Here is a 23,508-nt window from a genome sequence, read left to right on the forward strand (position 1 = left end):
GCATCCAGATATTAAATAAGCTAAAAAACAGCAAATCTGTCTTATTTTTTTTCTAGGCACATTTGTCATTTTTTAATGTTTCAACTAGATTTACTAATGTTTCCTACATTTATTACTAAGTCCAGTTTCTGGACAATTACTGTAACTTTATTTTTAGGACCGTGAATCCTAATTTTACTCATTTTTATTTTGTAGCTCAGGTTACAGTTTACACCTGTTTTTTGGATTGATTGTTTTTGTGCACCTACTGTATACAGGATTGTGTAAGCATGTACAAGAATTCCAAATATACATACAGTATATGAAAAGTCATACACTTCGTGCTGAATAATTGCAATGGAATATACTTAACATTGATCCTGCAACAGATCAATATCCATTCTCCAAATCCACTAGGCTGGTCAGGAAACAATTTGTTTATAGAATCACCCCAAAAGGGTTTTTCTTGTAGGAACTTTTGACAGATTTTTCATTTCCTTTTTATAACCACCTACATTAAAAAAGATTAGTTTTTTTTACGCTGTTACAAGTGCCCAAGCTGCGCAAGTGTGTGTGTGGGGCAGCATACAGTAGATTGGAAAGCGATCGCAAGGCTTGTCTATGTAGGAGGGGAGCGTCATGCCATTTGACATAACACAGAACACTCTGCACCTTGTTATCAGCAGACTGGTACTATGAGGAATGTTAGACCAAAGAGAGCCCTGTGAGCAAAAAGATGTAAATAATGACAATTATGCTGTAACAAAATTCAGGAATGCTTTCAAGCCTTAACTTTTGACTCGAACCGTCTTACCCATTTCTACTAAAGATTTCTTCATTCAATAAACATAGTTTTTTTTTTACCTTACGCTCCTGGATATGTTCTGGTTAGGAGATAACATAAACTATGGCAAAAACTGGAAGTAAAAACACTGTTCTATTAATTATATAATGAAATTGCTATCTGCAATCGTAAGAAAATCTGTACAATGACTTACTATGGATTCTTTTTTTTTATTTTTCTTGGCTTAGGGAACTAAGATATTGAAATAAACAAGACAAAAATGTTGCTGGGACTGAGTACATTGTAGACATCAATAGACATTGGCATTGATATTTTCGGTACAAATTAACAACCACTGGGTATGAAATTAAAGGTTTTCATTTTTTTAAATGACATTTCAGGAATGGCCGAGGAAAAAAGAAAGTGAGAGTCTCCTGGAGGAGGCGAGAGGAAGTTATTGCAACACTCTGGGACTGAAAAGCTCCGCAGAGATGGAAGATACGTAGAGAATTTACTATAAACACTTTGGCAAAAAAGAATAAGAAAGAAAATTCTCGAATGATAAGCAAATGCAATGCCAATTGTGTAACATTAAACGAATTTGTGAATCGAAACCACATCCTCCTTTCATCTGATGGAGACAAACACTCCCCAACTCAAAATGATGCTGAAGTCACAGTCTGATTGATCTGGATTGATTCTAAGAAGTAATTAATTTGGTGGAATATAGATAAGTGAGTTGGAGTCCACTGTTGAAGGACACTGCTGAATATAATTTATTAGAAAACTGTAATTTAATAATGATTCACTATTTTTGGAAAAGCAAAAGTTTCAGAATGACCTCAGCCTATCTGGTGAGAGATATGCTATTAACAGTTGGAGACAGAAACCCCCTGTTTATTCACAATCTGGGAGCAGTACAGGAAGGCATTATGGGAGCTTCCCGGTACACTGCTCCACAACTGTGTTTCTATAGGAGGAAACTCTGGGTGTGTACATACCAAGTGAATTTCCACTTGGTAATAATATGCACCCTACAAAATACCAAAGGCACAATACAAACCAAAAGCATTTCATTCAATATGTCATCTCTGTGTGCAAGATGAGTTGTTTTTGCTACTAGGTGATTTTTTGGGGGGAACAGCAGCAGCAATTATTGGCATTTTTCTGCATTCACAGGGCAAAGCAAATTGCATTTTGAAAAAGTTAAATTTTCAAAAATTATTGATGTGCAAGAACATTACAAACAGTAAACTCCCTTCCGTGAGCAAACATTCCAAGATGCTGAACACAGGGAAGAGCCTGGCAGCCAACCCATATAAACAGGAAAACTGATGTGCTGTTGTTCTTGCATCTGTGAGAAAAGAACAGGGGTCTTGCCGAAGACATGGAGACAAATGATTTGAAACAACGATAGATAAAATTAAATTCTTCCAATAAATAAGTTAACCTGTTATATTAATTTTGATCTTAATTATACAGCTTTCCGTATTTACTAAAACGTGTTTGCAATGAAGAAATTAATAAGAAAAATTTAATTTAAAAGACTTAATTTAATTGCTTTTATTTTCAAAATAAAATATTTTAAAGTAATTGTTTATGTTGAACACACCTGTGCTGCATATTAGCTGCCACTTCCTCTCCTTAAAATCAAACAATGGATTTTGTGCACAACTTTGTTCAGTTATTTATTAAACTGAACTTATTTATTCAACTAACAGTGGTGGTTATGCTGGAAATTTAACAACAAACTAATTGATGTGATTACAGCATGTTCCTTGCTTTTTTAAATAACAATAAAAGCATTGTTATTCAAGTATCTGTCAAGAATTTATATGATTAACTCAATGCTAATCTAATTAAACTAAACAGAACTGTGTTTTCAATTTTTATTACCCTTTCCACCACTAACTTCTTACTCTACATATAAAAAATGCTAACAGTAAGGAAGATTTAATTTACAGTGATATTGCTTAACCAGCTAATTACATTTCCTTTCAGCACCTGAATCAGAACAACATCATGTATTACATATTACCACAAGTAAACACCTTTCTCATGCACACAAGTCAATTAGCTGCAGATGATACTTTTTCTGAAAACCCGACAACCAGTGCATGTACATCCCATTCTATTCTGATAGAAACTTATGAATCTACCTATATTTCACTGCGTCCTCTCCAGAGAACTCAAGAAAAAAAATAATTTCCCCAAGTTAAACATCTTTTTGTTGTTGCTTAAATCCATGACATGCTAATATAATTCCAGTGTATGAGAATGGGTTCAAGAGCTCTCTTGCTTGGGAATCAGATAAACATACAAGTGTTTACTCAAATAGCAGGGAATGATAAGAAATCCAGTCCATCTTCTTACAGTATACACAGTGTATTGTCAAATGAATCTGTAAACATACAAATAAGGAAAAGGCTTATCAATAACAGCAGAAAGTACCCCCATAAGTAGTTCTATTGGTTTGCATGCTAAGTAGCATCCAGTATTTATTATTAAGGCTTATTTAATTCCCCCTCCTTTTCAGGTGTAGACAAATATTTCCCTTCTAATAAAATTAGGAGATTAAGTAAAAAAAAGAATGAAAAAAAGGAAAAAAATGTTTTTGTTCTGCTGTGCTTGGTCTTCTTTCACGTTTTATTTATAAATAAACCATATACCTCAAATCAATCCACCTTAAGTAAAATACTTATTCACCTTAAGTAAAATATATCTGTTGTCTAGATTTCTTTCAAATTTCTTTCAAATTTCCTGTATAAATCATAACATTGAAAGCAAAATACAACATAAGAAACTGCTAATAATTTTTTTTTAAATATATCATGACAACAATTATAATCTAAATAAATTAGTTTGTTAAAGAAATACGTATGAATACACAAAACAACTCATACAATACCCACAATCATTCATGTGATTTTACATGAATGATTGTGGGTGTTGTATGTGTTGTACATGTGTTTTTAATCAAAATCATGTATTTAGTACTCAGTATTAAAAAGATTAAGTTGTAAGAGGATACACTTCTCTTAGATCTCAGTAGACATGCAGCTAGCCCTTTTAAGACTAAGGAAGGCAAGTTCCTTCCTCTGGGTCAATTTTGTTTTAGTTTACACAAACTCCACCTTTGTATTTTTTATTTCCTTGCAAGCAGCCATGATTGTAGATTTGTATCCCTTCCTGACTGCCATTTGTATAGTGTTATATGGCCCAACCTATCCAAAAATGATATTAGTGTTCATGGTTACCCTTGGTTTTTAGGAGTTTGCAGGCGTGAGTCCTGTTTTAGGGCTTTGGGCCTGATGTAAGGATATAGTGTGGCTTTGTGGGCTCAAATTCCATCTGTCATAGAACATATTTTCTACTTTCTTAACTCAATATCATTTTTGGTACAAAAAAACATTTTAAAATATACTCTGAAGGAATAAAGGTATTAATAGGGGCAACTGGTGGAGGGAGCTGTCAGGGTTGTGAGGCAGAGGGCTGGCGAGTGGTCTGAGGCACTGTGGTGTTGTCAGCACCCACACATTTTAACCGTTCAGTTTAAAAGCTTTTTTTGCCAATTTAATCTTTACATACAATGTAAAGCTGACACAGTAAAAGAAATTGAACATTTATTTGACAGAGGCTTCTCTCCGGCTGAAGATGCAGAAAATGAGGCAGGCTTTGTCTTGCCTGTAGGAAATCCCAAGATTACTCACAGTGTTGCAAAAGTTGCATAAAACTATTGCAAAGTAATTTATAACTATGTTGTGTTCCACAGACATTTTCCATGTGACTTTTAATTTGTGTTATATGTAGTTTTTTGACATAAAAATTGTAAATAAAGCTATCAATTGTTTTGATTTACGACTTTATCCTTTTAACTGTGTGTGTCAGCCTGAGTGTGTGCCAGTACCACAGGCTTTCCTCATCCTCCCTTTACACGCTATGTTCCAACAAGACTCTCTGCACCCCTGTTACTCCCTGATTCCTTAGCCCTTATCTTTTTAAATTGTTGTTTTTTTTTTATAAATCTCTGCCAAAATCAGGTGGAAATTTCTATCCAGAGATAGGATATGAACTGACATGGGCTTAAGTTCAATAGTCCTGATGCCCGACATCTCTGGCACTCAGACACAACTCACACACACTCACACACAACTATTATGGAGGGCCTGAAAATGACAAACAGGGGCATTAGGAAGAAAATAAATACAAATGTAGTGGCCCTAAAAACTACAATCATGGACAGACAATAGACCACTTTAACATAATAATAATACTAATAATAATAATAATACTAATAATAATAATAATAATAATAATAATAATAATAATAAAAACAACAACAATTACTTCCACTTATATAGTTCTTTTCTGAACACTCCTCAAAGCGCTTTACAGGTAATGAGGACTCCCCTCCACCACCACCAATGTGCAGCATCCACCTGGATGATGTGATGGCAGCCATAGTAATGAAGCCAATTCATAGATGGGGATTATTAGGAGGATTATGAGGATTACGATTGGTAAAGGCAAATGGGAAATATGGCCAGGACACTGGGGTAACACCCCTACTCTTTTCGAGAAACACCCTGGGATTGCTAATTAGTCAGAGTCAGGACCTCGATTTTAAATCTCATCTCAAGAATGGAATGGTTTTTGCAGTATAGTGTCCCCACCACTATACTGGGGCATTAGAACCCACAAAGACCAAAGGATGAGCACCCCTTGTTGGCAAGAGTTGCAAGGTGATATGGCTGCTGGCCATATCAATAAAACCAGAATCTAAATAAATTAATGAAAAAACATTTTTTTAATTCTTCCTTAGAAGAATTAAGCTGGCTAGTTCTTCTTGTAAAAAGATTAAGTGAATCAGTAGAATGGTGTGATGATTTGCTTTATAATACATAAAAAATCATGTTCTTTGAACTGCATATCAGTTGATTTGATCAGAGTCTTCAATAGGGGAGTGACTTTACTCTTGTGCAGTAGAAGAAACAGGAAAAACTGTATCCCTCTTTAAGCAGAAAAGACAACTGTTAGCTGAACTACTTCATAGACTCTGTACGGCTGCTTTACTGTACGGTATGTATCATGTTTATGTTTATGTAGGCAGGAGAAGCCCCCTTTTAGACACTCCAGCAGTCTGTCAGCACACTAATGTACCATGGAAGTTGCTGACGGTGGAGTCTGAGGCTGTGAAATCAATATCCCGTAAGTGGATGTCTTTTAGCCCTGAGCATCTGTCCTGGTAACTTTAGCCTGTCCCTGGGCAATGCGGCTTTTTACCTGGGCAAAAAATGGTGCAATCCTGTTTTTCTAAGTGTTAAGAGAGCAAAGTACATGCGGCTTATTATTCTTTCTGATGTAATGCTGTCATATATGGTAGGTACTATATGTAGTTGTGTTAGGCAACTGCCTCTCATGACTCTATTCACCACCCTCTCTTGTCTTTGAAATGATGCATGACATTCACAGTACTGATTCCTCTTGAGTCTGGGCAGGACACTCCTTCACATTGTTATTCTTTTGCCACATTCTTCAGAAAGCAGCTGAGGCCAAACTTGCATGGATAGAAACTCCCTGATGCACTCCTTTATTTTAGTACAATCCTACCCCCAATCCTGAAGAAAAACTACAGTACCTTTGGCATCTCTGATTACAGTACCTTTATACAGCCTTTAGAGAATAGGACCTGCATGACAACATGGAATCAGTACAGAGTACGTCCTGCTTATGACCAATAATTAAAATACTATAGATCCTTTGAAATGTACTGTTGTTCATTTAATGAACAGACTTTTTTTTGTGATTTCCGAACAGTATTTGCTGTCTTTTCCTTAACGTTTCCTCGGTAAAATGCACTTTTTGAAAGAATGTGTAACCTCACACCAGACACAATATTTCTTTGATAATCACCCTTGAGTCATTTCATTAATTTGTCATGTTATAAACACACAGGTCTGATAGTGAAGTGGAAGCAAAATTATGATCATTTTAGCTAAAATAAAATAAAATAAAATAAAAAATAATTGAATAATTAGAATAATTGCTATAATTTCTTTTTTTCAATGTCTTCGTTGTAAGGACCTGCAGGAGGGATTCACAAAAGCTCCCCTCTTTCACACACAAAGATATCTGAAAAGACAGTTGTAATGAAATTATCAATATTTTGCCTTTGCTGATGATGTTTTCCTAGGTGCCTCGAGAGAATATGCTTACTCTTTAGCAATAAACTCTTGGTGCAGTTATATTTATTTCATATGGCCTGTACAACATAAGTAGATAATCAATTCATTAACCTCTCTGATAAGGACATCTGCCTCTGTTGTAGTTTTGGCAGCAAAGGTTGACAAATCCTCTCCTCAGATGAAATTTGATAATAAGATGCCTAACATGCATACTTCATGAGCCCCTGCATAGCTGATTATGCAATTTACCTCATTACCACATGCAAATTCTATTCATCAAGTCTGTTCCAGGAGGTATATGAGAAACAGAATGTAATGCCAGCTTCTGAACAAGCATTACATCAGCAACTGATGTGGTGCGCAAACAGATTCTAAAAACGAAGGACTTATGATAGCATCTGGACCATGAGGTTGTCACTGTAGTAAGTCAGCTACTGTATTTGCAATCACTAATTGAAAGATTTTTAAAATTATTTTTCTATGTCGAATGCTTTTTTACCATATGAAGGATTATTACACTGCATGCAAAATGTAAATCTGCCTCCTTAAATGTGGGCCTTTTTTCAGTCTCATCTAATGAAAACAAGTGATAAATGTAACTCTGTTTGATAAAGCATCTTAAAAATTGATGTTACCAAATGCTATTCAGTTCAAATTCTATAGTACATTTAACATTATTGGATAATTAGACTGACATGTACTCAGAAGGTAAAGAACCAAAAACTTAATGTACAGGTGCAGTATACTTTCTTTTGGTTAGATAAACTGATCACCTTACTCTAATAAGGCTAAGCAGGCATAATTAGTATGGTATGTTTCTTCACTCAGGATGGCCACTGAGATTTTCCATGGGATGTGTGGAATGTGTTTTCATCATCATCTATCAAGATAACTCCACCGCACCTCGTTTATATTCTAGTTATGCGGTGGTAATCTAGAGGTCTAAGGTCTTCCTCTAGTTCTGACAGCATAATGTATTTTATTACTCTACCTAAAAAGAGAGACTTTTATCTGAGCTGTATTACTGAAGACTAAACAACTGGAGCCAAAATCTTCAATTTTCAACAACAAAAAACACGTAAAGTATGATCTGACATTTTTACACTATCAAGAAAATGAAAAGAATAACACTCTTTGCTCTAATAGTCTGCCAAATCGAGCCCATGCTAGGAAAAAGAGGTTACCCATCACTCAGAAACTCAGAAAAAAGCTTTTTCTCTCCATGTTAGGCACAGGGGAGTTATTGGCAGAGTGAGTGCAAACACTAAAAGAGGGATCAGATTTTCATATTGTGTCATATTAAGACATCGTCACATGCTAAAAAGAGAAAACCATAATTTGCAGGAACATAGTTAACTCTAGGAAGAATTATTAAGAAAGTAAAAACCCAATCTATTAATATTAAATGCAATATGATGATTTAAGTGTTTATGTTGACACATCATATACAGTACGTCTTCTACAAAATGTGTGGAACCAACAGTAAAAGCAAACTGTTGAAATATACACAGTAGTTAAAAGCAAAAAAAAATAAATCAAGGGATTTTATGCTAAAATTGTACAATGCACTAGTCAGACATAATTTAAAACACTATGTACAGTTTTGGAGGCCAGGTTAATAATATATGGCTGCTCTGCATTCAGTTCGGTGAGGAGCAACCAATTACATTTCTAGGCTTCGGCAAATGCCCTACACTGACAGACTAAAAGAGCTAAACTTTGTTTGTCTCCATCAGAAAAGATTATGAAGAGACCTGATCAAAATCCTCAAAGGCTTTGCCAAAATTAACTCAGGGATTATTTTCAGTAGAGAACAGTGAAACACAGACCAGAAGTCACAAATAGAAACTATGTGGAGGCATTTCTAAGAGTTGGGGGAGTTTAGAACAGACTCCCTAGTCATTTTGTGGATGCCAAAATCCTGGCTTCTTTCCAGAAATGTCTCGATGAGGTCTTCAGATTACTTAGCTACTTACTTCCAAATAGGTTAGATGGGCCAATGGTCTTTTCCCATTTGCAACCTTTCTTAAATTCCTAAAAAACGAAATTGTTCTGAATAATGATGATTCATTGTTTTAAAGATTTGTTTCTAAATGCATCTCAAAATAGACAATGTATTAAAAGGAAAGATTTTAATTTGGTGCTTCATCTGATTACGGACAAATCAGTGGAAACTTGTAAAAAAAAGGGCAAGGACTGTGTCAAACGTAGGCACACAGGAATTGGGTTTTGCAGAAATAATGCAAGCACTCTAACAGAAAAGGAAAATTCTTTTTATTTTCTTTTTCATAGAATGTATTCTCGAATTGATTTCCTTATATCAAAATCACTTTCTCTGAATGTAACAGTATCTTGCTTCTATGTTGTCTGATCATTACCCTCTTAAAATTATTTTGGAATCAAAAATCACTAACAAAAATATTAGATGGTGCTCTAGACAGTATCCTTTTTAAAAATCCTGGATTTATGGAAGAATATAGTGATCTTTTTTAGAAAGGAATAAGGACTCTGCTTCACCTGAAGCAGTTTGGGAAGCTTTAAAATCCTACTTAAGAGGGATTTGGGGTTAATAGACAAAAAGAATAAATAATTTGCATTTGGATTTAATAATTTGGAAGAAGAAATGGATGAATTGGAGCAATAGCATGCTGGTGTGAATAACAGGGCTTTGTTTAATATTTTAATGCAGGAAAGAATTGAATACTGAAATTTAATTATGCATTGTCCAGATATGTAACAAAATATCATTATTATGAATATGGGGAAAAACTGGAATACTAGAGGGAATTGTATATGATCCAGTTGAAATCAATGCATATTTTGAAAAGTAAACATGCAACTAGATAAAAACAACAGCATGCTTTCGTGTATACAAAAACTGTATACACCAAAAATATGACAAGGTTTCAAAATATATTTAAAATAATTACAATCACCTAGATTAACTAGTGATTTTAAATTAAACTTGATACAATGGTAACAAAAACAGAAAGGCAACTGATGGCAATGAGAAACTGTAGACAGGAAATTCACCTGGTCCAGATGGTTTTCCTGTGAAGTATTTTTAAGACCATATGGAATAAATTAATTGAGGCTTTGACTGATATGTATATTGATTCTGTGCAGAAGGCACAATTACCTCATACATACAGCTATAATCAATGTCTTTTAAAAACCAGGAAAAAATAACAAGTTTATGTTTGATCTTACAGACCCTTGCCTCCTCTAAATGTTAAAATCCTTTAACAATTGTTTGCTTTAAGGTTGAAGCCAGTTATATATAATCAATCTGAAAGTGGTATGATGGAATGTAAGTTCTCCCTTATGCAGGTGACTTCTTGTTATATATAAGTAACCCAGATAGATCTGTTTTAATTTTGTGAAGAATGTAATAAGTTCTTGGTAAAAGGTAAAATGCTGACTAACTTTACTGCTTTATGAGATAATTCATTGATTTCTTTTAGATAGTATGACGCTTAAATGACTGGAGAATGGTACCACTGAATTAGGTGATTTATGTTGTGAGGATAGTTTATTGTGTGTTTATGGCAATAAAAAGGAATTTTAATATACCTGATAATCATTTTTTAAAATATTTGAAGATACAAAACTTGATTACATTAAAATTAAAAAAGGGATTTTTCCATTGTTACACAAAAAATAATTAAGAAAGCAGTCCAAGGTATTTACTCCCTTAAAGGTTTTGTCTCTAAATTGTATAATATGTTTAATTCAGAAAAGTGATGTGTTTTTTTTTAAAAAGGTAAAATAGATTTGCAATGTGAGTATTCAGTGGAAGAATTGCAGAGACTATTATGGAATTAAAAACATTAACTAGTACTAAACATAGATTGATAAAGAGTAATGCAATTTAAAGTACTTTATTGAATATGTAATGCTATTTAGAAAGGGTTAATTTAAAGCTAATTTTGCAATTTAAGCTAATGTTGCGAATCAGAAAATACCCATATAATGAATATGTTTTGGAATTTTAAAAATTAAAAAAAGCTTTTGGGAAATGCATATTTGCATTATTATCAATTTCACTGAAAAATGAAATACCAATTGACCCATTTTTATGTTTTGGGTGACGTGTATATTGTGAAATTTTGAAAATGAAGGTAAAAAGATTATACTTACAGGAATAACTGCAGCTATGTACATACCATATTGTAACGCCCTCGCCCGGTGGTGAGGAGGAAGCGCACCTAGGCGCTCATAGTACCGCGTAGCAGGCTGGGAGTTGTAGCCGGGGAGAGTCTGAGGGTCACCACGATGACCAGCAGCTGACCCTGCATATGTAAATAGTGTCATAGTAGTTTTAGTGAACTGTGTAGCCTTATGTGTACAGCCTGTTGTTAAGTAATTACCACCCTAACCATTTGTACGTTTTCCTTCAGTTCCCTCGTGTGTGTGTAGAGCTGGTATTTAGCTTTGTATGGTTTCGATAAAAGAATAAAGCAGCCGCTTCGCGTTTATTTATCGGGTCTCCACCGGTTCTTTGTACTGAAGGAACTTGAATACGCTAAAATATACTTAAATGTTAGAAAACAGATAATTCACTTTCTGTCATACTGTACACAACAAAACATTATGTATAATGTAAAGGGGCAATCTACCAAATTTGAAAAACATATGGAGGCCAATTGTGACCAGCATCTGTATGATTGAAAAGAAGGAGTATGAATTTAATTAATCAACTTATCTTACTTATTTATCTCTTTTAAAGTTTGTATACATTGTAGAATCATTTATTTCATGATATTAGAAAGCCTACTTTTACTTTTTACTTTTTGTGTCGAGATTTGTTACATGTACCTTGTAAGTGATGACTTTGTAAACCTATTCCTTTTTTAGATTTATATACATTGACCAACTAGTTGAACTACGTATGGATTGTCTGTCTGTGCAAGCAATGGAAATGTTTCGGGAGAGGAGAATGCTAGTGTATATTTGAAAATGTAAAAGAAAAACTCAATAGTAAAAATAATGAATGTTCGTCAAGAATTTAAGCAGTCATTTTCATGGATTTAAATTACATTAATTTAAATAAATGCATTTATGGTGATATGTACAGTATGTCACTTGTGATGTCATGACAACTTGTAAGTTTACCATGTGTAGCTAAGAAGCTGGTGTGGAATAAGACTACAATGTTCCTGAAAGTGATGAAAGATAAGTTGTTTAGAGTATTGCACACAAAAAGCAAATTACATTTTGTATAGGCAACACCAGTTAAAAAAAAGTAATTTAAATTAAGTCTAGTTTAATAATATGAGGAATGTAATGCAGGATTAAATGAGGATTAAATTACATGGGAGACGTTTGTGGAGAAAGAGAAACTGTATTAGTGCGGACATGAATTTCCCCAACAGATAGCTATGATAGCTAGAAAACCTAAAGGATAGAATAGATATTATAGCTTCAGAATAGATATTATAGCTAGAAGACCTAAAGCAGAATTCGCCAAGACAGAAGTGGCTAATGACTCTTTAAACCTAGTTTGTCACATCACCCCCAATGGAATTTGTATTGATCTAGTCTTCTCAAACCATGAACATAAATGGGGAAGGAAGAGAAAAGAAAGATGAGAGGATCGCTTGGGAATTGTGACTACAACAGTAACAGTATGCTTTGATTCATTTTTAAATGTCTCCAGGTATATTCTGAAATCAAGGTCTATAATTTCAGACAAGCTTAAGATGTACAGTTTACAGTCAATGAGTTTGCGGTCTGACACTAAAAAACAACAGAGGATTAACATTAATTGGAAAGCATCACTTTACAGTAAGTTTCTATAGGACAATGTTTAATAGTTTATATATGAAAATACAGACATTAGACATACTGTAGATATAAAATATAACTTTGGTCAGAACCACCAAATCATGAGAGCTGTCACTATTACATGCACTGACATGTAATATACTAAAAGCATTTAACACCTGGAAAACTTTTTTTTTAATATCCTGTCAAAGAAAATGGTATGAAAAGATAAATATATGCACATTTGAAAAAGCTGTGATTTGATATGCTCATGGTGGTCATTTTTATTCATGTAGTAACCTTAGTTTGACAGTATTGACAGAGGACATACTGTACATATATGTACTTATACTGTATGTCTAGTACATTGCAAATAAGTTCTTACCCCTGCACAGTTTTTATATTTTGTTGTAAAAATAGAGTCATGCACTTTGTGTTCTATACACAACCTACTCCACATATTCAAAGCAACAAACACAAACAACAAAGTCAATTTAGGGAACTTTTACAGGATCAACAAACATAGAAGATCCAGTGGCAAAAGTGGAAATTGTGCTTATGGTCAATCAGGACAGAAAAAAATTTGACTACTGTATTACAAAAATTATGGTAAGAGAATGGAACTCCTTACCTGTGCTGTTGTGACTCTTTGTGATCCTTTAATAAAAGCAGGATGGACATATTCCTTGTAAATAATTTACAGAAACGTTTCTTATTTTCTTATCATTATAGTTAAATTATTTCTGATTAGAACAGATCAACAAAGAGGAACATGAGTGCAATGGCAGTTCCTTCAAAGGATTTCAATGACCGTAAAGGATCTATCCAAATGGAAGAACACACTTTTATTCTTCATGTCTATTTCTCCCAAAGTTAGCTCTAATTCAGGTAATGTATTGAACAACATATCCTCTACTTGTCTTAGGAATAGAGGGCTACATATGCTACAGAAGATGTTGAGGCCGGGCAGGATTAATTAAACATGATAAAGTGTTTAAATTAAGCATTATACTGTTACATATTATATAGTTACTAAAATAGATAATTACAGAAATACCTGAGCAGGACAATCGGTAAATAAAATAAATAATCATAACCCCCAAAACTGAAAAGTTGATGCCAAGATTATACCTGAGGAGGTATAATTAGAAGCACCCGAGATCTATGTTCTCTAGCACAGCCTTGTTGAAAAGAGTAATAATTCAGACACACTGGATTTAAACAAATATGTATAATACTAAAAGTACTGAAATATGCTTAAACATAAAAAATGAAAAATACTAAACAACACACAACCCGACATAAAACATACAAGTCACTCTATTTACAAAAAAAGGCAACTCAGAGACCTACTGTAGGTCCTGACCAACAGGAAGAAAACCCAGCCTCCCATTTGGAGGATCTGTTCCTATCCCCCTGTTCTAAAAATGTTTCCAATAACCTTCCAGGAGAGACCATTATTAACCTAAGGATTCTTTATATAGGAATTCAGACTTTCCTACTAACAACAGCCAGACACGCTCTCTTAACAAGGTTCAAATACTTTAACTAGAATCTGGTCCTTAATTCTGCTCTGACCTCCATTTGTCTCTTTTCTGTGTTCTGTGTGCCTTCTCTTCTCTACCCGTCTTTTTACCTTGTTTTGCTGGAGTGTTGATGACTCTTAATAATGAACTAAGAATTGAATTAACCAAATATTCCTTTTGATCAATGTGTCTCAGATGCCCTACAGCTCAGCAAACGCCTTAGTTCTTACTTCTTGCATTGAGAACAGCAATGCTGACAATAGCCAGGTGTTGACCATTGTCTCTAAATTCTTATGACACCTCAGCAGCCACTTCCAGTAACTAAACCTTTATTACGATGAGTATTAGAGCTTTGGAACCAACCTCAGTAAATTTGTAAAAATGAAGCAAATTAAGTTTCTTGCATAATTCATAACAAAAGCTAAACAGTCTCTTTATACAATTACTAACTGAAAAATAACAGTTGCCAAATTAATAAACATGCATGTTTAAAATAAAAACTTTATAAACATTGTTTGCCATTATTCTAATTCCTCTGTGGGGTATTTCAATAGTAGGTGACATGTGCAGTCTGGCAACAGTTACTGTACATTTTGAATGGATGACAAGTCCCAGTTTGACCCATCTGCATCAAATTCAGAAGGGATTTCCTTTGCAGGAGGTAGTGGCTAGCTACTACATCTGCAGGTGTCTAAAGAATACACAAAGCACCACATCAGGAAAGTATGCGTTTCTAATGTGTTTTTCAACAATTCTTTTAAGTAATAGCAAGTTTTACAAGCTTTGTGTGGCTTGGAGGAACAGTAATGCATTCAGGAAGCAAGGTAGATTTCAACTCTAAACCTTGAGGGCAAAATGTAATGCAATAGGATGGTGGAAGGTGGATAAATTATTTCCTACAGTATTTGCTTTAATAAAGTATGATGTATCTCTGAGGGAAAATGTGTTTTCTCTCTGAATCATAGCTTTGCTTGATAACGTCTCACAAACATTTGACTTCAAAGCTGCCACATTCAGTACAATCGATTAAAACATTAAAATCAGTCAAAAGACTACATTTTGCGAATTAGCACAAATGTTGAGCTTGAAAACAAAACATTATGAAAATATATTTAACAGTATTGTGTTTCATTCAGTAGGTGTAAAGGGCTGCAGTAGGCCAATGTTTTTTTTTCATTATTTTTATTTAAATAAAGCATTGCAGTAAAATAGGACATATGGAAAAGTATTAAAATAACAAGACCTCTTAATTTTATCTAGTGCCTTTCATAAACATGTATGTGAATACACTTTATATTAAAGAATTACTCAAAAACAAAAACAAAAAAACCTACAGCTTTAATACATTATATATAAAAAAACATTAGAAACTAATGAGAAGAGAAAGCTGTCCAGCAAAGTTGTAAAAAATGGAAGAAACTGTCAATCTGTCAGAAATACCAGGTGACCGAGTGAACGATTTAGTGCTGCTATCTGTCAGTTCCTGGGCTTGGCTCCAGCCTGGGAAGACTGTCTTTGAGGGGTCTGTATGTTCTCCCTGTGTTTGTGTGGGCTTGTGCTGGATGTGCCAGTTTCCTCCCATCTCCCAAATATATGCAGCCTAGAACTGATTGGCTGTTTTAAATTATTCCTTTCTAGGATGGGGGGTTCAAAGGAATTCTCTACTGAAGGAAATTGTTCCAAGTATGTACAGTGCTGCCTAAGGTGTTAGAAAGTAATAGCCCCAAGCACAGTTGGCCCAGTGACCACCCTCTGGTTTTTATGATTTACAGCCTGTAAATGTATTGTCTATTAACCTCCTTTACGCACAAGGGGAATGTGATTATTTCCAGTATACAAACTCTAATGAGTGATGAAATGTTCAAAGATTTCTGAGGTTTTGTCTTATTGAGGACTGAAGGCCTGATGACTGAGGCAGTTTATGACTCATAATTGTTGTTTAGTAGCCGTAGGACTCATAGGGGTCTCTTCAGCAGGGAAGGAATGTCTGATGTCCTGTACTTTAATTCTCCAAAGAGCAGGTGATTGGCAGGAGCTGGGGTTTCCAAACTTTAATTACAATCCCTGTTAGCTTCAAAAGACATTCAGTATCTTCAAAAGATATTTGATAAATGACTTAGTCATATATGAAGCAGAGCTAAGATAAGTAAACTAGATCTATTTTGCATTGTTGTATTTATTTTATTTTGCTACCGAATTTGAAGAAACAAGCAATTATTTTTGTTATGAAGCCTAATAAATCCATTTATCTGTCCATCCTTCCATTTTTGATCTTCTTCTTCCAAATCAGGGACATGAGGGAGCTAGGGGCCTATCCCAGCAAGCAACAGATGCAAGGCAGTATGCACCCTGGATGACATACGAGTGTATCGCAGGGCAGACACAAACACACAGTCACACCAGGGCCAACTTTCCTAGTAGCCAGTTAACCTATCAGCATATCTTTGGACTGTGTGATGAATCTGGAGAACCCAGAGGAACCCCACACAAATTTGGGGGGAACACAAACTCCTTGCAGGTAGAACCCCAAGTAATAATAATAATAATAATAATAATAATTGCTTACTTATATAGCGCTTTTCTGGACACTCCACTCAAAACACTATACAGGTAATGGGGACTCCCCTCCACCACCACCAATGTGCAGCATCCACCTGCATGATGCGACAGCAGCCAAAGAGCGCCAGAACGCTCACCACACATCAGCTAGTAGTGGGGAGGAGAGCAGAGTGATGAAGCCAATTCATAGATTGGGATTTATAGGAGGCCATGATTGGTAAGGGGCAATGGGAAATTTGGCCAGGACCCCGGGGTTACACCCCTACTCTTTTTGAGAAATGGCCTGGGATTTTTAATGACCACAGAGAGTCAGGACCTCCGTTTTACTTCTCATCCAAAGGACGGCTCCTGTTTACAGTCTAGTGTCCCCGTCACTATACTGGGGCATTAGGACCCATCTGGACTGCAGGGTGAGCGCCCCCTGCTGGCCCCACTAACACCTCTTCCAGCAGCAACCTTAGTTTTTCCCCTGGTCTCCCATCCAGGTACTGACCAGGCTCACACCTGCTGAGCTTCAGTGGGCTGCCAGTTGTGAGTTGGGTTGCCATGGCTGCTGAGTATCGAATCCAGGGCCTCAGAGCCACTGTGTGATAACCACTGTGACATTACAGTATGTGTACTCACAAAATAAACAATCCCACTTATTTTCATTTAATGTGAGCATTGATACTATAGTACAATATTGCAATTTCAACAGTGATATTTTTCCTACACAACAAAATAATTACAACTATCTGTAGAATGGACAAAAAAAATCAATGCAGAACCCAGTGGTATTATTTGAACATGATGAGTAAAAAATAGTTTGAACTCAGATAAAATTATTCGTAGCTCAGAAGGCACATCCACTACGGTATGCAACTATATAACGAAGCTTATAATTGTGGCTTGTATTTTAAGTAGTGAAGTGGATGGCAGAATGGAATATATGCTTTTTAGAGCATTCCTGCTTAAAGATTTCAACTTTGGACAGTTGAAATCAGCCTCATTCAGGATGGTGTACTTTTCCAATCATGTGAAGAATTGCTGATAAAAATATTCTGACGTATCAATGTCCTAATGCACTTTTCTGCTATTCTTGGGTAGGACAGGACTAATACTAAACAGCTCTAATAATGTAGTGCCACCAAGTGTTAATCAATCCCCAGTGCCATTCAGATACCCATGATCCCATTCTCTGTGTACTCTGTAAATTTCAAGTGCATGTCACTTATACCATACCACTTATACTATACCAAGTTACAGTTATACCATTACCCGAGGTATTTGAAAAACATTTTATAACCGTATATATTTAAATTCTAGATTCAAATATCACAATGTTTCATGTCTTACATGTTCCACAACAGTACATGTTTTGAATACTAGAGCTGATGAACAGTGCAAAGAAAATTGAAAACACTTTCCTAATGTTGCCAAAATATCAATGCTGAAGGAAAAATCACTGGAAATGTTATTGTAGCAAAACAATGATTCTTTTCATTTTCCTCTGGAAAGAAAAATGGTAGTGTGTGATGCTACATACTCTCTCCTTCATTCCCCCATACATCTGAAGAAAGATACACAGCTGAAACATTTTGGTTCTCTTTTTATTTTCAGGTTGGAGTTTACCTCTGCTTGTTCCTTTGCAGCTGGCAAACTAATGCAGCTCCCCACTCTTGAGATTAATGTTAAAAGCATTCTCCAGGAGCTAGGTCAAATCCGATATCTTCTCAAAAGCATCTGAAATAATGCATTTTATTCATCATTTTATTTCTTTACCTTCATATTGCCAAGACATCATCACAGAATACAACCTGAAGGTGTTCTAAGGCTATGAAAGATCATAGTATTCAAAGAAGTGTCAGATTCAATCATAAATCAAAACAGTGTTTCTGTCAGTTTTACTGCCTGTTGTGCATCAGGAATATTTCTTGTAATCATGTTCCACAGAAAACTCTTTCAAATTACTGAGAATACAAGCTATTGAACTGGACACGTTCAGTGTAAACGATTGACATGGATTTCAAAACTTAAACCACTGAAAAAAGAATAACGGCTTCTTTATAATAAATGTTCTACTATTCTCCTTCAAATTGTTATAGATAATTAAAATAAATAGCTGCCAATAGTGGGTGCGGCCTAGCTGGTTTGTCTGCCCTATACTGTCACGACCACCAGCCAACAGAGATCAACTCGTAAGCGAGCTAATCAGTACCAGCAGCGGATTACTATTGACAAGCGCCGCCGCACGAGTTAACACACCTGCAATTGCTCTACCGTGCGGCACGCCGGGTTATTTATACCATTTTAATCTACTTCCCGTTGGAAGTATTGAGTTCACTTCTTGTTGCTCTGCCTAGCGGGTTTTTTTTTTTTTTTTTTTTGCTCCTTTGTCTTCCTGGAATTCTGTCTACCCTTTTGCCTTCGGACTTCGGATCTCGTCTCGCCCCTTGGATTGTTTGATATCTGTGCCTATTTCGGATTTGACCCTGCAGCTCTCTTTTCGACCATGATTCTGTCTCACATTTTAGATTGTTCGCCACCAGTGTCTTTACCGGATCTCGACCTACCTTCGCCTTCGGACTACGACTCAGCTCCTGGTTTTGCTCTGTACGCTTACTTACCTCCCTACGACTTCTGTATCTGCATCAGATCCTTTTCACCTCAACAGCGCAGCGTTACATATACTGTACTATACACAGAATTACATTTTTACAGCCTTGCAATTTAATTTAAGGGTTATTTGCAAGACTTTGCCAAGGTGTGTTTCTTGTATACTGTTTCAAATAGAAAATAAAACAAGGCTAACAAAGTTTTACATCAATTCCTTATTGTCCACATACATCATGTTACTTACACTTTAAATAGTAAATAGCAATGATGTTCATTGGGATAACCCAAGAGTGAGCTCAAGTCATGGGATTTCATAAAAAAAACTGATGTTCAATGTTTAGTATTTGAGTTGTGTTACAATTGTCAATATGAGTTGATTAAGATGCAGTGAGTATAATTAGCCATTCAAAAAGACATACTTTTAATCAATGCGAACACAGTAGAATGGTACAACCCTGCATCTGTAATGAAGATTGTCTGGTTGGTATTAACATTATTTAAGGTAACCTGTCTGCCAGAGGAATTGGCCTAGTGAATGTGATATTCTGTTTTTTGAAATAGTCTATAAACCAAGTGATTGGCTTTTCGAGGGGCATTTTGGAAAGCAGAGATACTGTCCCTGGGTATGTGAATAAGTTGGTCTGTATTTATGTACATTTTAGACCTAAAGCATAATTATATCTTCATTTCAGCCTTTGTACAAGATAAAGATTAAACCTGACTACATACAGTATATAATACAACACAAAATACATATTTGTATGATTTCATTAAAAAAAATAATGTAACAGTAAATGTTCTCTATGAGAATAAGTTTGTGAACGTGTGATTCAGAAAATGATTGCAACTTTTTGAGCAGCAATGACTTTATCAAAGTTTTATCCTATAACTATTCACATATCTCTCGCATCAGCTTTCAGAATTTTGATAGAACTGATTCAAGCTGGTGACATTTGAGTGGTGCCTTGCTAACTTCAGGTCCTGCAAAAACATTTGAATGGGATTTAGGTTCAGATTTTGACTAGGCTAATCCAAAAAGCAGACTTTCTTCTTCTTCAGCCAATTACTATAATACCGTAATTATATTAGGGGTTCACAACCTTTTTCTAGGTTCTGTATATGTAATTGTTCTCAGAATTGTCTACATTGTCTGCATTGTCTACAGCACAAGAAATGTCAGGAGGAAATAACCCACGCATCAGCAGAATAACTGCAGCTCATTATCTGCATAAAATAATTTGCATTCTTAGTTGCTATGTAATGATAACAGCTGATAGACAAAATCACCATCCTGGGTGAGACTGAGAAGATCTGAATTGTTGACAGTAGAAGAGTGTTTTATTCGCTGATGAATGCTGCTTTGCTCTTGACAAACTTAGTGGAAAACAGTGTATCTATAGATATTATGTTGAGATTTATTATGCGGAATGTTGTATTTTCAGTGTCAACCACTAGAGTGGTGGAAGTGAGACAATGTAGGGAGGAATCTCATTTTACACAAGAACGGTTTAGGTGTTGTCACGTAGCAGTTCCTTCCGGGCCCTATGCGGACAACGCGATCCAGAATAGTGAAGATACACGAGGGAAAAAGTCATGCAGGAAAGGGTCAGGATACAGGGGGGCGTGTCCAAGGTGAGCTGGTGTACTGGGAAAGTAAGTCCAGGCGAACAAACAAAGCCGGTCCAAACAGGGAATCCAAATGGGAGAGAAGAGTCCAAAGCCAGGAGATCCATCCAGGGGTTAAAACCATGAGCCGGGTCGGGACTGGTGGGGCAGGGGATCAGGAACAGAAAGTTAAAACCATAACGGAGCCCGATGCAGCAGGACCCCCAGAATCTCACGATGCGGAAATCAATGAAGAACCAGGAGTGAGGTCTGAGTCTGGCTTTTAAGGGGGAGGGAAATAGGGAACACGTGCAGACAATGGGAGGAACAAGGAAGGGCTGGAGCGCCCTTAAGGGGTTAGCGATCGTAACAGGTGTAGATTGAGGGCAAGCTGTACAGTGATATATTCACTCAAACTATGATTGCCTTTCCTGCAATACAATCTCAAAGTGTCGGTTCTCCAGCATGGCCATGTAAGACCATGCAGTGGTAGGATTACAGTGGCACAACGTCATGAAAAGCATGACGAGGTCTTTTCATGCTCAGTGTCTACTCCTGACCTCAGTTCAACTGAAAATCTGTGAGACAAACTCAGCAGTTTCATCAAAAGAAGGCAACTACCTGAACGTGTACCCTTTGCACAGGAGGAGTTTCAGAATGTCCTACAGCAGTCTGTCCAGTCCCTTATCAGGCCTGTGCTGCCAGAATTGTGTTAATGCACAGGGAGGTCATACACCATGCTATTCTTGTCACACTTCGTACTGAAACATTTCATGGTTATTTGATCTGTATTTCTGGTTACTTACCAGTAAATCAGTGAAACAAGGCTGTTTGCACTAGCAGGATTGAATCATTATGGAGATGTGATAAGGTGACACTTTCCAAATATAAATGAATGAATCATATAAAAGATTGATGAAGCATAACGTGAACATTATGGTAAGTAGTTTATGAGGAGTTTCTTTATCATTTAAATGAAGAAGAATCATTTATTTTTATTTTTCTCAAATGTGTAGGAAAATTTGTTGCTGAAGATTACTTAAAAAACTCTTTAAAAAAGACATGCAGTAATATTAAAATATGAACATTTGTTAAAGGAACTATACACTGCATGTTAGGATGACCTTTGTCTAGCACTGTGATGTGCAACATTTGCATAAGGAATTAGAATTTTCTCTTCAGAGTTTGAGAAGTTATTTAATTAATTAATACATTCTAGTCATTTTTTTCAGACATGGGCAAAGAAAGAGTACTAGTATTTAAAGGAGATTTATCATATACTGTAATGATAAGTCAATTTGTTTTTTAAATTAATATTCAAGAACTATTAAAAATGAATGTTGTTCCTGGGCAATGACAACAAAATGCCCCCAAAAAGATTAAACGAAATGAAATGTTTCAGAACAGTAGACATGGATAGGAGAACAAAATACGAAAATCAGATATAAAAAGACACACAGATCATCTTTATAAGTATTTTTCTCATGCAAAAATCTGTTCTAAATTCTCTATCAAAATTTCTACTCTTGTATTATTTCTCATATGATAGGCATGCTCATACATTTAATTTTTACTTCCATATGTTTCATATTTGCATTTTGATTTGCCATGCTTTTACATCAGATTCTAGGTGGCACTCACTAACAATAATTGCTACTATGGCAAGAAAGAACTGAATACCACAGTTATGTTTTACTAATGTCTGTGTATTACTAAAAACCTTGAAAGTTAGATGCTTTTTTGTCATCTTCAGGACTTGTTTAACTAAACCTCCTTTTCCTGACATTTTTATGCCCCTTGTGAGAGCTCCCATTCTTTGTATCTCTTTTTTTCTGAAATCTGGGGACAACATATGGTGAAATCTAAAAAGAAATCCCTATCATCAGCAGCACTAATAAGTCTTGCATTTACAGTACATAACACTTTTCATTCCAAAGCATAAGGATCCCATGGTGCATTATTACATGTAGGAGGGGACCCAATTAATTCATTATTGACGTGCAGTGCAGAAGCCATTATATGCTAGCAGTCTCACTACCCAGCTAGTTTAAGAAACAGTGCAATGGAATATTTAATGGATAGATACTCAGGACCTCAGGTTAAAGATGCATTTGAAGAGTAGCACCTCCACTGGAAATTATGATCTGTGATGGAGCTCTGGGTATGGCTTGTCTTAGAGGGAGACTCCAGAGACAGAAAACACTAAAGAGGTTTCCCCATTTTCAAAATGTTGCAAGGAGAATCGACTCTGACAGACTGCAATTTGATTCCTGTTTTGAAAGTTTAAGAAACCTCTCTGGAAAAACAGGATCAGCCAGTAGTGTGGATTACAGACTGAACGGGACACAGGAAGGCCAGTAGATAGTGGGGTAATTTAGGGTTTGGGAAGGTTAGGACATCAGGGATGGTCTAGACTGAAGAGAGGTTCTGTATTTCCCTGTATTAAAGTGGGAGGGGGGTTATAGTAGATCCTCCAACGTCAGACCAACAGGTAAGAGGGACCTGCCAC

This window comes from Lepisosteus oculatus, chromosome 7 (assembly GCF_040954835.1).
Source record: "Lepisosteus oculatus isolate fLepOcu1 chromosome 7, fLepOcu1.hap2, whole genome shotgun sequence".
Lineage (NCBI taxonomy): Eukaryota > Metazoa > Chordata > Actinopteri > Semionotiformes > Lepisosteidae > Lepisosteus > Lepisosteus oculatus.